Raw genomic sequence first — 13,753 nt, 5'->3', positions numbered from 1 at the left:
GGACCTGGGCAGGTCACCCACAGCCCTTGCTGCAGCTGCTGAGGGCTCGAGACTTGACCTCTCATTATTTCTAGGACATGTTTGCTTCTCTCCGTCTCCACCGCTGCCCTCGTCTCACCGGGACACCCAGGCGCCTCCAACCTGCAGAGTGGGGGAGGGAGTCCGGCAAGGTGTGGGGGACTCCCCCATTATACACCTAAGACTCAGAGAGGGGAAGGACCACCCAGCCAGGAGGAGAGGGGGTGGCACCCAACGCAGGTGAGGTTCTGTTCGCCCCAGCAGGACCAGCCTCCCTGCCCTGGCCGTCAGCAAACCCTGCCCAGAGTGGGACCTGCCCCTGGGCGGGTCTTTCCTTATCCTTGTCTGGCAGACTTGACACTGGTTGTCGAAGGGTAATAAGCCCAGATATTCTTCTCCACCCCAGGGACAAGGCCAGGGCCATTTGGGGTTAAGGGAGGTGAAACTTGGACTTGATATGCATCTGCCACTGCCCTCTGACCCAGAGATTTTGTTAACTCGTGACGCTCCCTCCTCTGCCCACCTCCCCTGGGCTGGCAGGAAGCAGCTGGTGTCCTGTGCCCCCTCCCCCCATTTTCCCAACCCTTGGCTTTTCCTCACACGCTCTCAGACCCTGACCGCGCTCTCTCTGGGCAGAGGTGGCCCCCTGCTTCTGCCCCTCCCCTGGAACCCACAGCCTTGGCAGCGGCATGGAGTTCATGGACCTGCTTTCCGTTCCTAAATCACATCTGCAGGTCGGTATCAGCTTGGCTGGGGTTCACCCAGCACCTCCTCCCCCAGGAGGAAACCCCAAGAAGCTGCAAGGGCTGTTTGAGGGCCAGAGAGTATTTGCAACCGGTGCTCGGGAAGCCATGGAGTTCAAACTCCGTTTTCTTATGGGCCTGTCAGGTCGCTCAAACCTTCGATGGCTCCCACTGCCAGGCGCACTGAACCCCAGCTCCGCCCTCGCCTGTCGCCACTGCCTCAGTCTTCCTAGTGGCTCCAGGAGAATCTGCGAGGACCACTGCAGCAGCCTTCCCCCTGCTTGGGTCTGGTTTCCCCGGAGCAGCAGAGGGAGCTTTCTAAAACACAAATCCGATCAAGCCACACCTCCAAGTACGGCCCGGCATTCGGGCCCCACTGCCTGCAAGACAGTCCAAGCTCGCTCTTGGTCTGGCGTCCGAGGCTGTCTTGGATCTGATCCCTGCCAGGATCTCTGACCTCATCCTGCATCCTGAACCCCACACTCCAAACCCACATGAGTGGTTCTCCCTGTACTTGAAGCCTGACCTTGACCTTGCTCAGCTGTTCCCTGCTCGCCAATACACTTCCTGTCCTTCCGGTCAATACTGTCTCCTCCTTCAAGGTTGATTCCAGGGGCGTCCCCCAGAGGAGCTTTCAGGGTTCTTAGCAACAAACATTAGAACCAACTGTGGATCATTTAAACAGAAAAACAACACACTGGACAGATATTTGGGTGCTCACTGAACCCCCAGGAAGGCAGAAGGCCCTCGTGGAAGGGAAGGCAGAAGGAGGGAAGGGAAGGCTCCAGGTCTGACAGAGCCAGCCTGGCGATGCCCACGCAGCCTCGCGGATCCCTCAGGAACCTGATGTGCCCAGGCTCCCTCCAGAAAGACGTTTCCAGCCCCCTTCTTTGTAGGACCAGCTTCCCATTCAAACTCCATCCAGAGTGGGTGCCTCTGATTGGCTGAGCTCAGGTCACATGGCTGGGGGCACCCTAGCAGCAAGGGAGGATAGAAAATGGGGGTGGCTATTTGGGCTCCTCTAGTGGGAGACCGCTCTACCTTGCTTCAAGGCCCACGGAGGGCAGGGGGTGAGATTCCTAAATGTGGGAAGGGGTTTCAGAGGGTGAAGGGCTCAAAGATGACCCCCAGCATTCCCGATCATGGGGCGGGCACAGTGGGCACTCCTTGACACCCCTCTCCACCTCAACCCACGTCAAATGCATCATCACCCCACAGGCTGAATGTCCTAAGTGTACCTTTCACCCACCTGTATTTCCCCGTCTGCCCTGCCTTCTCTGTGCCAGCTTTTTGAGGGGGAACAATGACAGCTAAGTGTAGCACATGCAGTTATGGAGGGACACGCAGGGGGCAGGGGAGCCCCGAGGAGGTACCTGGTCTACTGGGGGCATCTGGGAAGGCTTCCTGGAGGTGACACTGATGTCCTAAAGGATGAATAGGAGTTATAGGAACAAAGGTGTTGTCTCTCCCAGGAAGAGACAACAGCTTGAGCAAAGCCACAGAGATGTAAGAGGGAACAGGGAGGAGTTCTGGCCTCACCTGGGTCCGGGTGTGTGTGAAGCAGGGGGGCCAAGAGACGAGGCAACATGGAGTGGGAGGGGCCTGATTGTGGGTCCTCTGTGTGCCCCAGTTTTGAGCAAGGGCTTGACAGCAGGGCAGTAGAGTGATGTACATGGTCAGACGGGAGCTTGAGAATGACCCTTCGGACAGCATGCCTGGGGCGGGGGGTGGGGGGAGGCCAGTCGGGTGTGTGAGAATCCCGGCCAGTCAGGTTTGGCCTGGTACTCAAGGCTGGTGAGGCAGCAGGGACCAGAAGGGGGATTTGGGGACCCAGTAGGCTTCTGGTAGCAAGCAGAAGTTTGCCACTGATGCCAAGGCGTGTTGGCGTGAGTGGGAGAGAGGCGTGACCTGGGCAAGTCCCTGGCACAGCCTGGTGTCCTCAGTTTCCTCATTTGTAGACAGAGGGATTGGGCGCGGTGATCTCTGGGACAGGGACGGAGAGCCAGCGAGGCCATCTCTGCTTCCTGCTCCCCACCCCATGAGCTGGGGAGACAGTGATGAGTTGTGGAAGCTGCCTCTCGGCTCGCACGGGAGGCCCGTCCAGGTGGGCTGGACAGGTGACTAATCCACCCAGCAGGGCAGCAGCCCAGCAGACAGGCTCCCACATCAAGAGCTGCACCAGGAGGGAAAGGGAGCTCAGCCGTCTACACCCTCCCCCCCCCCGCCCCCCGCCGTGGGGGCCCCACTGGGGCCAGGTTTCTCCGGACAATCAATGCCATCATTCCAGGAAGCCTGCCCTAGGAGAGGCCCTGATTTCCCCCCATTTGCATAGACAGTAACAGGAAACAGGACTCACATTGCCTCATCCACACGGCTGTGCCTGGCCAGGCCAGCTCAGGGCTCAGCTTGATGGCCCTGCCTGGGCTGCCCACCCAGCCTGTCCCTGGACAGCTGGCTGAAGCCCCAGCTGGGCGCCCCGTTGTGTGGCCAGACAGGTGGCCGGATAGGCACTCCTGGATGTCAGACATGAGGACTCCAAGCCAGGCCTACTGTGTCCCCCCGGAAGGAAGCAGGGGCAGTCGGCAGTGACAGCTGGGCGCTCCACTGGGGTCAAAGTACGCCATGCTCTCACTGAGCCCTCCCGTTCCCAGAAGTGATGGAGAGACTTTCCACCCGCAGGAAGTGCGCCTGTCTGCTACCTGGCTCCTCTCTGGCCTTCCTCGTTTGCCCACTCCTTTCCCGTAAGGCCAACTGGGCTTTGAGCAGGAAGCTGATTTCTCAGATGCCCCCCACCCTCCACCCCCACCCCCACCCCTGCAGCAGGTCTAGGCAGAGATCGACGACTCCATGTGCTGAGCTGGGCTCAGAAACCAGGAGTTTGGGGACAAGCAGAGGCTTAGCTGAATCAGAGCCAGGTGGCCTTGGAGGCTTGGACCTCCTGGGCCTCAGTCTCCCCATCTCTACAATGGGGATACACGTGCCGACCTCACTGTAAGAAGGAGGAACAGCGAGTGAAGGCGCCATGAAAGTGCTAGTTCCTGCCATTCCAGAGCTCACACCTGCCTTTAGGCCAAAGTGCTTCAGACCTCTTCATGCCCGCTGAAAGAGAAACCGCATTTTCTCAGTGTGTGAAGCATGGCGGAGCCAGGTGAGCACCCTCGGGACACCCTGCAGACACAGCCGGGCCCTGGTCTGGATCCTGGCTCTGCCGCTTGCTAGCCGTGTGGCCTGGGGCAAGCTCCTTGGCTTCTTTGCGGCCCAGGTCTGCGTCTGTAAAGTGGGGATAAACAGTGGTGCCCACGGGTTGGGGTGCGGACTAAATGGGATAAGGCACGAAGGGGCCTGGTGAGAGAAGTGCAATGGAAGGCGGCCAGGAGCCCACCCGGGGGTCTTAAGCTCCACTCGGCAGCACCCCCTGTGGGAGGTGTTGGGGTTACAGAAATGAGCCCCATGTGGCTGTGGTTGTGACCCTCAGGGAAGTCAGAGTCCAGGGGGAGGGGTTAGAGGCACTAAGTCCCACACAGGGAATCCAGTGAAGGGCCCAGGAGGCCTGTGCCTGGTGGGAACATCCGGGAAGGCTTCCTGTAGCGGGTGAGGGGGGGGGGGTGCCTGAACTGGTCTCCAGGGCTGACGGGTTTGACAATGAGGGTGGAAGGGGAGGCATTCCAGGCAGAATCAGCCCAACCACCCGCTGTACCACCCCACCCCTCCCCACAGGCCCTGAGCCTCCCCTTACTCTGACTCCCTTCAGTGGGGACACCCCCTTTCCCAGGGCGTGGGAGCCTCTGCCTCATCCAAGGCAGGGCAGCCTGGGGGCACCGTGCCTGATGGGCTAGGCTCATCCTCCCCGTGGGTCCCGCTCTCCCTCCCCCCTTCAGTGTCACTGCTGACAGGCCTATAACACACCACAGCCTGCCGGTCAATTTTCTACGCAAACAATTTCTAAATGAACACAAAATGGGGTTTAGTTTTCAAACGCCTGCAACTTGCTTTTCCCTTTAATGATATACCACAGGCATTTCCCCAGAGCAAGTAATATTCCAAATCACCGTTCCAATGGCCAGGGGAGGGTCCATGGCAGGGACAGACTATAATGAACTTAACCAAGTCTGTAATTTCAGCAAACATTTCTCGAGGCAGCCGAGGTGTGAGCAGCCAAAAGAACAAGGTTCTGCGTTCTGCTCCCGGCTCCACTGAGAGCTGTGTGACTCTGGACAAGTTCCTAAACCTCTCTGTGTGTTCTGGCCTCTGGGAAGACGGGAGGGAGCCGCCTCTGCTCACCTGATGGCGAGACTTCCTGCAGACCCTGTGTGTGCAGCCCTGAGTTAAGCCCAGTGCCCCTTAGACAGACAGGAGATGACCCATGGGGGGGGGGGGTAAGGGGTGGTAGTTGTGTTGTTCGAACCAGCCTTGAATGCATGGTCTGGAAGTGGAGGGTTATCACATGACCAGAGTTTGAGGCAGAGGGAGAAATTAGGGGGAGTGGGGCGCGCTGCCTCCTTGCCCCCTACCCCCCGCCCGCCTCCTGCCGCAGAGAAAGCATCAAGCCTGACTGTCTCCAACTCCCAGGACCATCTGGGCTGGTGAGCCCACAGGCTGAGTAGCGGGTGCCCTGGCCCCAGAGTTGCAGCATTGGGCAAACAGTACTCTTGCCACCCTGAAGCAGCACCATCCCCCACCCCTCTGGGCTGGCATGCCTCTCCCTGTGTCCCCTTTTCATATGCAAATCAACGCCTCAGGGAGGCTCTGCAGACTTGCAGGCTGCCTGGTGAGGGCCAACAGCCCCCACTCCAGAAGGGGCCTAGCAGGAGAGCCAGGAGGCCCAGCCCAGGCCTCCAGCTGCTCACATCCCAGCATCAACTGCCCTCCTGGGAATCGCCAGCAGCCCTGCCCCCCAGAGTCCTCACCACAGGCTCCTCTGTTCCCGGGGATCTCCCAGGCCCACCCTCCTCTCCAGGCTGCCCAGCCCCGAGCCTCAGTTTTCTCCAGAATGGGGCGACTGAGAGGACTAGAGGGTACAACACAGGAGACCCACCTCTGTGGGTCAAGTGCAGGTGGAATGAGGGTGATCATAGGGTTCCCTCAGATGGGCTGGGGACCAAATGAGGAAACAGCCTTGGCACAGTGCCTGGCCCCATAAATGCTCACTGTCAGTACTATTACTTATTGTGGGGGGTGGAGCTGATTGTGAGGTGATACCTGAACACCCCAAAGTTCAGCCCAGGGCAGGAGTGCACCTCAACCTCAACCCAGGGTCTCCAGGTGCCAGGAGCCCCTCCTGGTCCCGCCACAGTCCCGGACTTGCCCGGACACCCCTTGCTGAGTCTTTCAGTCTTACTTCCCCCCAAAAGCCCTGATTCATTGTCTGCCGGGCCTGGGAGGGGGCGGGGGGGGGCACTGTGAGTTGCAGGCCTGGAAGCAGGAAACATGACTCAAGGGATCCTGCTAGGCTCCTTGGCCCGTTCTCATTGGAGAGTGATTAAGTGGGTGCCACGGGTGTGCACCATGCGCGGTGGGGCGCCATTTTCTCACCCCTGACCTTGTTCTGACTCAGGGCTGGCCTCTCCTCCCCTCCCCAGGGGCCAGGCTCCCGCTCTGTGGCTCTGGGAGGCAGGTACTGAGTGTTTCATTCATTGATTCATTTCTCTCATTTGTCCATTCATTGCCTTAGATCGATCACGGTGGCTCATCTGGGTGACTCATGAACTGGTCCGGCCCTTCATTCATTAGTAATAAGCCCAGCCATCCTTCTGTGGCCTGTCTTCCAGCGGCTGCCCTGCCAAGTGTGGTTCCTTCTGAGATGCTCCCAGCCCCCAGGAGGAGGGCTATTACACCCATTGGACGGAGGGGGAAACTGAGGCACAGGAACACTCAGCACCACTGTGTGGAGTCAGGATTTGAATCAGGCCTATTTCTAGGTAAAATGTCACTGTCCCTTCTCCAGCTGTGCCTCCCTTGCTGGGTTGGGAACCCCTCCTCTGTGCTCCGTGACAGCCCGAGGGCACCCCAGTGCAGCTCCCACGCCATGTGCTGAGGTCACTGTGACGATGTCAGCCTCCTCCCCAGACTGTGAGGACAGGGACCTTGTTGTCCACCTGTGTCCCTCACTCAGCACAGGTGTCTTCACTCTCAGCTCCTGAAGATTTGCCTCATGAAGCCACCTGTCCCTGGCGGCTACACAAGGTCCCCAAACCCGCATTCCAACCCCTGGTGCAGGCCAGCGCCTTCCCCCCAGTTCTCGAAGAATTTCCAGAGACCTCCAGGGTCCCCACTGTCCTGTCCCGGCACGTGGGGGTCTCTGTTCCTCACCTTGTGGACCTCAGTGAAAAACTCAGCCCTCCACGAATTCCTCAAAATAAGCCCACACTCCCACGAGAAATTTGAGACGGACAGGGCTACCAGGATTTGGGAGTGGAAGGCGGGAGGGGGTCCGGTAGGGGTGACTTCAGGCCGACATCCATGGCAGGAGGCAGAGCAGCAGAATTCCTGGTAGAGGCCCCTCAGGTGTGGGTCCTCCCCAAAGGATTTCTTGGGTGGGTCCCAAGGCCGGTATGAGCTCATTGTTGGTGGGGAGATTTGGCGCGTGTGCCGGACGGACGTCTCACCGGGAAGGGTCCACGGGGCCCGTGCGTTTGCTTTGGCCGATGCTCCAAGGGGCTCACCGGCTGGAGACCAGTGTTCACACTGAAGCCTCAGCTAGTGGCAGCAGCAACCCGGGGGCAGGGGCGGGGGGCGGGGGGGGGGGGGGGTGTCCTCACAGACCCCTGCCCCTGCCCAGCCCGGCTCCCAGTTCTTCAGTTCTTCCCGGACTTTCAGGTTCTCTCAAGAGACTCCTTCACCCTCCCTGGTCCCAGGATGCGTCCCTGGGTTGGGAGGCAGAGTGCGGCCCCTTTCATGGGGGGGGATGGCCCTTCCGGGTCCGGCCTTCATGCTGGCTCTCTGATCCTTCTCATGTTCAGGAACCAAGGCCAAGTTCCCGGCCCCACCTGAGGTCATGTCCCATCAGCCTGGGGTTCCCTCTTCATTGCCCACCCCTGGAATTTACTTTTATTTTTTCGGGGGGGGGGGGAGTTATCAACATATATTTTAAAATTAGTTCTATTTATTATATTCTATTCCCCACCAAGGCTCCCACGGCCCTTAGGATAACAACTGGGCTCCTTGAAACAGCCCGGCCAGCCCTGCACGTGACTTAATTTGCACAGTCCTAGCAGGAATCAGTGTGTCCCCCAATCAGACGAGTCACTGAGGCGCAGACAGGAGCAGAAGGAGCCCTGCCTGGCGTGGGGGTGGAGGGGATGGGGTGCCCCCGGGGTGCCTGCCTGAGGCTGCCTGACCACTCCCTCCCTCCCTCCTGTGGAAGCAGACCTGAGGCAGGACCCGCCTGGCCTCTGGCACAGGTGCCTGGGAGGTAAACACTGGGTGTGGCTCTTCCTTCTAGGAATAGGCTGACTGGAGGTTTCCTTCAAAGAAGTGGGCAAGGCCTTATCAGGCCGCCCCGAGGTCGGGCCAAGAACTCTGTTGTGGACTCACTCCATGTGCCAGGTCACAACGGCGGCCCACGTGTCTCCAGATGGAAAGTTCCAGAGGGCCCTGTGAGTTTGCTTTGGCCAATGCTCCAAGGGGCTCACTAGCTGGAGACCAGTTATGGTTAGAGAGTGAGAGCCTGGGGTGGAGGTTAGAGGGACTGGGTCCTGGTCCCCGCTCTGCCCTGAGCAGCCCTGTGACCTCAGGCAGGTTGCTCTCCCTTCCGGGTCCTCAGTTTGCCCATCTGTACAATGGGGTTGATAAGGCATGGCTGGAGGGAGGGACCCACTCCATTGGGCATGGACATGTGCTTGCCAACCTCTCTGGGCCTCAGCTTCCTCCTCTGTGAAATGGGTGAGCAGTGGGGCCTCCCCACAGGACGGGCAGATGAAAGGAGCTGATGCATACACAGTGCCCGGAGCGGGCGGGCGGCGGCAAGGGCTGTGCTGGTGATAAGACTGTGATAACCAGCCAGATGTGCACACAAGTGGCAACTTCATCCTCATCCTGCTGACGGCAGGCAGGAGTACCTTCCCTTGTCACTCAGGGTTGAATGTAGTCTCTCACACATCAACTCTTTTGATTTGGGACTCTTGCATTCCAATTCCTCCCACTCCATCCCGTTTCCCAGGGGTAACATCCTGTTGGGAGAGCGGCCTTCACCACTCTGGTGGCTCCTGGGCGCCTGAGTGTCTTGGGCGGCTTCTGCCCAGCGGTGGTGTTTACTCTGGGCAGTGGCTGCTCAGGTCTGGGTCCTCCTGGGTGTGGCCCCCAGATGTCCGGTTCTCCTCTCCTCCTGGGCCCACACCCTCTCACGGGTGGGTGTGCTCCAGGCCGTGTGAGCAGAGGGGATGGTTGACCTGTGAGCCCAGACCCTCCAGGGCTGGTGGGCTCCCCGCTCTTCTCCTCTGTCGTCTTGTACTGAGATGCGTGGTGCCTCCCTCCGCCGGGAACGAGTGACTGTGGCAGGCAGAGCCCCCGCACCCAATGCTGGGGAGTGAGAGCTGACCCGGCTGTGCTCAGCCCCCCGTTACTGCAGCATAACCTGGGCCACCCCCAACGAGGGGACAGAGTCCCCAGGCCTCTGGCTGGATTCTGGAATTCTTGGGTCTGGGCCATGTGACCCCGCTGGCTTTTCTGCGGGCCCTTTGCAGGCTGGGGGCCCTGGGGTGGGCACAGTCTCAGGCTTCCCTTAGCCTGCACGTGGCTCACGCTGCTCACAGGAAGCAGGACTCCAGGCTCTGCTGGTCTCAGCGGCGCCCGCTCCGTCCACCCTGTGCTTCCAGAGCCCCACACCCACCGTCTATTCCTGGGCTGAGTCAGGGCTCCACATCTCATCTCTTCTTTTATGATTTTTTTTTTTAGGTTCTATATATAAGTGAGATCATACAGTATTTGTCTTTCCCTGTCTGGCTTATCTTACTCAGCACAATGCCCTCCAGGTTTATTCCCGTTGTTGCAAGCGGCAGGAAGGTCTTCTTTTTACAGCGGAACAACAGCCCATTGTGTGTACACACCAGGTCTTTCCCCATCACCTGTTGAAGGGCTTTGGGGTTGATTCCGGACATTATTGTGAACAATGCTGCAGTGAACACAGGGGTGTCTTTTTGAATGAGCGTCTTGGGTTTCTTGGGATGAATGTCCAGAAATGGAATTGCTGGATCACCTGGCAGCTCTGGTTTTAATTTTAGGAGGAACCTCCATACTGTTTTCTGTAGTGGCCGCACCATTTACCTTCCCATCAACAGTGCACAAGGGTTCCATTCTCTCCACATCCTCACCAACACTCGCTGTTTGTTGTCTTTCTGATCATAACCATTCTAATAGGTGTGAGGTGACATTTCATTGTGACTAATACTTGGAAAAGCTCATTTTAATTGCAAAGGACATGTCACAATGTTTGCCACACGTGTTTCACCAAACACGAGCCTGGTTTGCCACAAATAGCAGGTAACAAACAAGTGCCAAAAAGATAAAATCAAGCCTTCAGTTCTGGCTCCAGAGGTTGCTTGTTGACGAAGGGGGGGGGGGGAGGGCGGGGGGGGGGAAGCTGGGGAGGTGGTGTTTTTTTCTTTTGCAAAAAGGAAAGATCAGTAAATGCTTAAATGGCATTAAAGACCAACAAGCACTCATAGAAACTTCCTGTTTGCCTTCACCTGAAGGATCGACAGGGAATGAAAAAACCGAATCACTTTCCTTCCTGTGATCTGAGGTTATCTGAGACCCCCATTCCCACCAGGGCATCTCACTTAGGGCGGGCCAGTGGGGCCATGGAGAGCCATGGGGGATCGTAAGGGAGGTTTGGGTGGAGGGGCCAAGCTCTGCACAGGACAACGCTGTCCCCATCCATGACAACACAGTCCGCCCCTGTAACCTGCCCTTCTTGGACGTAGTATGAGAAACAGACCTGGGTTTGAATCCTGCCCCAGGACTGGAGCGGGTCTCTGCCTCTTCCTCTGCTCCCTCTGGGGAGCGGAAAGCACTCTGGGAGAGGCGGAGAGGCAGCGAGACGCACAACGCACGCTGCTCTGGGAGTGTCAGTGTGGACGCAGATGAGGCACAGTTATCCCAGGAGGGCTTCGCCTCTCAGCCGGGGCCCGGGCCTGCTGGGTGGGAATCAGTCTCAGCCTCATTTCCCAGACCTGTGACCTGGAGCAAGTCTCATAACCCATCTGTGCCTCGGTTTCCTCATCTGGAAAAAGGGGAAGTCAGAGCACCCACCTCACAAGGTTATTGCGAGGATGAAGTGAGAGGGATGATGACTGTGATGTTAGCACAGGGCCTGATGCAGAGGTGGTGCGTGAAGGCTGGTGATGAGGGTGATAAAGATGAGGAGGATGAAGATGATAAAGATGATGAGGATGAAGATGATAAAGATGAGGAGGATGACGCGGACAGACACAGAAGACAGCTGTGTGTGCCATAGGCAGGGCAGGGAAGCGTAGACTCAGAATGCGTTTCCCACGTGCATTTCCCATGAATACCTTCTCACAACTCAGGGGCACCCAGGGAGGATGTACGAGTGGCCCCATCGCACATGGAGGGCTATTTAGGGGGCTGCCTCGTGGAGGCCAGGTGCTCCCGAAGGATGGCCATGGTCTCCGCAGCCCCTGCCTGGCCTGGGACCATCCTGCACAGAGGCTCCAGTGGCCACTCCCGGGAGTGAGAAGCCAGGTAACGGGTCCGTTCACCTCAGGGTGCAAAGGCCATTGCGGGAGCCAGACACTGCTCCTGGGGGCAGAGTGTGAACGCTTGCCCACCGGCACTTTGGGAAGAAGGTGTGTGAACTTCCATTTACCAAGAGGGGAAGCTGAGGCTCAGAGATGGGAAGGCGCTTGCTCTTGGTCACACAGAAAGTAGGTTGTGGAGTCAGGAGCTGAGCCTGTGTCTGTCTGGCCCTAAGGGCTCTGTGTGTGCCCGTGTGCACATATGTGCATTGTGGGGATATGTGTATGAATGCACACACACAGCGTACATGTGTGCATACTTACACACACGCACGAGTGTGTTGGAGCCCTCGGGGCAAAGCTGCAGGGCTGGTTAGATTGGGAGCTGGACTTTTGGCAACCGTCTCCTAACCAGCCTCTGGCCCGCACTCTCACCCTCACCCAGAATATTCTCCGAGCAGCAGTCTGGGTGGTCCTGATAAACTGTAGGTCGTGACATGGCCTCCTCTCCTCAAAGTCCTCCCAGGGCTCCCACATCCTCACAGAGAGGAGGCCTCCCAGGCCCCCCGGCCTATGCCATCATCTCTCATCTCATCTCCGCTCGCCTTTCCCAGCTGCTGTCCAGCCACACCAGCCCTCAGTCCCTCCAACGTGCCCTGTTCCCTTTGCATGGGACACCGTTCCCCAGCTATCCATGGAGCTCCCTCCCTCGCCTCCGTCAATCTTTGCTCGAATGCCCTTTCTAAGCACGGCTTTCCATCTCTCCCTTCTTAGAACGGCAGCCCCTTTCTTCTCTCCTTTCTGGGCTCTATGTATATTTTCTGGGCACACAGCACTTTCTAGTCACGAGAGAATTTCTGGATTTGTTTGTTGTCTGCCTCCCCTGCTGGGAGCTTGGCTCCAGGGGGCACAGAGCTTGGTCTGACTGCTGAGTGCCTGCTTCACGGTGGGTGTTCAGTGTTGAATAATGTGCAAATGATGAGGGAAGTGAGCCTGCTCCCCTGCTTGGGGCCTCAGGAGGACCTGCCAGAGGGTGGTGGGCTCTGCAGTCACTTCTTCTCTGAGGCAGGTGTCCCCACAGGCAGGCAGGCAGAGGGTGCAGCTCACAAGGTATTTTGACAGTGACTGTCCTGCCCAGGGGGACTGGCAGGAGAGCTCAGTGTCAACAAAGTGCAGGAGATAAGCAGGTTCAAGAGAAGACATGGAGATAGGGCGAGCTCCAAGCAGTTCCTGCGAATTTGCTGGGCAGGGGAGGTGTGGGCGGGTGCCCTCCCGGGGAAGCTGGGGTTGGCGAGGAGCCTGCCCGCGTGAACGAGTAGACGAAATGTGGTCTGGCCTTACACAGGAATGAGATGCTGACACATGCCACCACAGGGACAAACCTTGAAAACTTTATGCGAAGTGAAGTGTGTCAGTCACAAAGCCACATACTGCATGAGTCCACCTATAGGCAACGTATAGGCAGATCCAAGACAGAAAGAAAGGTGGGGGTGAGTGGGGAAAGGCGGCTTAATGGGCCCGGGATTGCCTCTTGGGGAGACAAAGATACCCTGAAACTAGATAGATACAACATGATGAATGAACCTAAAGACACTTTAAAATAGTTAACTTTGTTATGTGAATTTTACCCCAATTGATAAAAATAATAAAAAGCTGACAGCAGAGCTGCCTCCTCTGTAGCAGGCTCCTCCCACTGGCGGTCCTGGGGTGACCCGATGGGGTGCGAGGACACAGACTGGAATACTGAGTCCCAGAGTGAGCTGCTACTGCTCTCTGTCCAGCCCCCTAACCCCAGCAGAGAGAAAGCCTGGGTGGGTGCTGCTAACACAGGCTGGTCTCTCTTTGAACAGGGTGAGAGCAGGCCTTGGCCCAGAGCCCATGCAGGTGATGGGATTTGCTTTTATTGTATTTACTTTCATGGTATCTTTAACTTCTAGCAAGTAGGGAGGGTTGAATCACTGGCGACCTCTCCTTTACAAAGACAGGTCCACATCCGGCCCTCAGTACCTGGGAGCAGGGTCTTTGCCGATGTGGTGAAGTGAAGGATCTCAGAGGCGTCCTAATGCAGTGGCCGGCGTCCTTGTAAGGGACAGGAAGTTTGGCACAGAGGGAAGGCGGCCGCGGAAGACAGAGGCAGAGATCGGAGTGGTGCAGCCACAAGCCAAGGAAAGCCAGGAGAGGCAGGGAACAGTCTCGCTGGGAGCCCAGAGGGAACCAGGAAACAACCCACCAGACCCCTAGGTTTCAGACCTCCGGTGTATAACTTCCTGTGTCCGAGCCCGCGCCTGTGCCGCTTTG

Source organism: Myotis daubentonii, chromosome 4, assembly GCF_963259705.1.
Source record: "Myotis daubentonii chromosome 4, mMyoDau2.1, whole genome shotgun sequence".
NCBI classification, from domain to species: Eukaryota; Metazoa; Chordata; class Mammalia; order Chiroptera; family Vespertilionidae; genus Myotis; species Myotis daubentonii.
Note: the sequence above shows the minus strand (reverse complement) of the source record.